The sequence below is a fragment of the Copadichromis virginalis genome, linkage group LG3, assembly GCF_057382275.1.
Source record: "Copadichromis virginalis isolate Kocher_CV1m ecotype Utaka linkage group LG3, C_Virginalis_male_GT1.1, whole genome shotgun sequence".
Classification (NCBI taxonomy): domain Eukaryota; kingdom Metazoa; phylum Chordata; class Actinopteri; order Cichliformes; family Cichlidae; genus Copadichromis; species Copadichromis virginalis.
The window spans coordinates 22,283,921-22,286,486 of record NC_140620.1 but is presented as its reverse complement, the minus strand read 5'-3'; the positions used below and the strand labels follow the sequence as shown (position 1 = coordinate 22,286,486).

At 43.8% G+C, this 2,566-nt stretch overlaps 1 long non-coding RNA gene across 1 annotated transcript; it reads left to right on the top strand.

The window, feature by feature from the left end:
* Positions 1–1,076: 1,076 nt before the first annotated feature.
* LOC146713449 (uncharacterized) lies at positions 1,077–2,283 on the top strand. Its single transcript, XR_014919277.1, has 2 exons — positions 1,077–1,399; positions 1,509–2,283. It is a non-coding gene; the product is annotated as an uncharacterized LOC146713449 (long non-coding RNA).
* The last annotated feature ends 283 nt before the right edge of the window (positions 2,284–2,566 follow it).

Sequence of the window (2,566 nt, the reverse complement as noted above, 5' to 3'; positions counted from 1 at the left end):
CGTCCACACGTAAACACAAAAAAGGAGTTTTAAAAAATCTCCATTTTTGGTGATTCGAAACGCCGTTTACGTGTGGACAAACCAGCTGCGTTTTCAAAAATACCCGTGTAGGTGCAGACGTAGCATAAAAGAGTTAGTAGTTTATTTTCTTACTACCTGTAATTTATTGCAGGTTACTTGTATTTGCTTAATTGTTTACTAAATGTTTGAGGTGTGAAATAAACCGCAATTGAGCAAAATATGGGTGTGTGTGGTTGGAGGATGTGTTAGTGCGTGTGTGCGCGCGAGGAAGGGGCACGAGCATTTTTCTGTAAAACAAAGGGGGGCTCAGCGAAAAAAGTTTGGGAACCACTGTGTTAAGTGATCGTAAGTGACACAGCTATGTTAGCATAACATTAGCACAGTGAAGCTGGAGGATGAACGCCAACTTTTTTCTACTCGATAAAAGTTAACTTGAATGTCCCCGGTAGTTGTGGACAAATGCAATCGCATGACAGGATGTTGTAACTGGACCAAACTTCAGTCAGGAGAACAACTGAGATAATTCATCCACAATACGAGGTTAGTCATTAATATACTGCAACAATATTGAAATAGAGCAGCTGCCAGAGAATTCAACATTAATGAATCAATGGTACAGAAGCGGAGGAATTAAGAATGAGTTGAGTAAAGTTTGGCTTATCTGACTGTTTGGTTTCGCTTAGTGCGCCTTATGTATGAAAACAGACCCACTCATCGACAGTGTGCCTTATAATCCAGTGCACCTTATGGTCCGAAAAGTATGGTATATTACAGGCCATAACATATAAAGTTGCCTTGTTGCCTCGGGACATACCCAGGCTTATTAGTTGTGGCTTTATATGTGAGAACGTTTCTTCACATTTCTTTGTATCCAACGTTTAAAACTGTGGATATGACACAAATTACCTCAGTTAAAAAAAATAATTAAATAATAAAATGTAACTTTGTAAGGAGGAGTTTGCATGTTCTCCCCGTGTTTGCGTGGGTTCCCTCCGGGTACTCCGGCTTCCTCCCACCGTCCAAAGACATGCAGCTTGTGGGGATAGGTTAATAGCTAGGTTTCATTTGACGTAGACGTGACGTCGACGTAAAGCGCGAAATTTGACTGGCGGTCGGAAGTGAAAAAGATAAGCGCAAAATCACAGACAGACAGTACGCAAAATGCCTATGTCCTGTTGTGTTTACGGATGCTCCAGTAGGTCGACCCGAGAAACTGATAAACGGTATTTTAGGGTACCAAAAATAGCCCAACGAAGAGGAGAAAAATGGAAAATTCTAACCGAAAAACGTAGGAAAAAATGGATTTTAAATTTACGTTTACAGTCGGGAGGAGCAGAGTCTGCCAATGCCCGTGTCTGCAGCGACCACTTCGTCAGAGGTAATGTTATGTTTGCAAACGAACTTATTAGCATTAGGTTGTCGTTAAATTCTCGTTTACTTAGTGCTTTTAAGTTAGTAGTCTAATATTGACTTGATTGGGACTATAGGCTGCCCAAGTGCTTTGGATGACGAAGAGTCGGAGGACTGGGCTCCGACGGTCAATCTCGGCTACGAACGAAAACCCAGATCGGAATCAGTTCTCAAACGAGAGAAAAGAATGAAGCTTAAGGCAGAACAGCATCGATGTGCAGAGGCGATTTTGGATATGCAACAGACGGCTGAGAGCCCGGATTTGAGCCTACTTAATTAGGCTACTAACCCTGCCATACAATTGCAATGAGCTGCAATCACTTCTCCATCCTCCTTTGCAATTACCCAAGTCTTCAGAGGTGTCTCGTTAGACCTCTGAGAATGGTTTACCTTGAAACAAACAACTGTCACTCTAACGAAGTCCTAAGGATGTGGCATGTTTGTTGACGTTAAAGCCGCTACCGCTAACTGTTAGCGTGTTTAAGATAAAGCAATATAAGAACAAACACTCACCCTTGCAAACACCAAACTGTATCCATCACGGAGACGTTTTGTTCCAAGGTTGTGGACCCACCCGCTGACAAAAAAATTGTACGCCTCCAGACTCTTGAAAGCTTTCATTTGCTGCCTAGTGTAGTAAGAAGTCTGGAGGACCAAGTAGTTGGTGATATCCACAGCCTCGATAGTAGGCAAATCCTTTACTTCTGTGGTGTATTCGGACATTTTCAAAGAATACGGATCACGTCCGATATATTTTTTAACTATCTGTTTATATCTCTCCCGAGAAACGGGGTCTAAAGTTGCACAATAGCTGCTCTCCTGACTCTCCACAGTGTCCTCCATGTTTACTTCCGCCCTCCACTCAAAAATCGCGCTGCCTCCGCACGTCATCAGAACCACGTGACCGCAACCCAACTATTGGATAATCCAAATTGCCACTAGGTGTGAATGTGAGTGTGAATGGTTGTCTGTCCCTGTGTGTTGGCCCTGCAACAGACTGGCGACCTGTCCAGGGTGTACCCCGCCTCTCGCCCCATGACAGCTGGGATAGGCTCCAGCGCCCCCCGCGACCCTGAAAAGGATAAGCGGAAGCGAATGGATGGATGGATGGATGGATGGATGGATGGAACTTTGT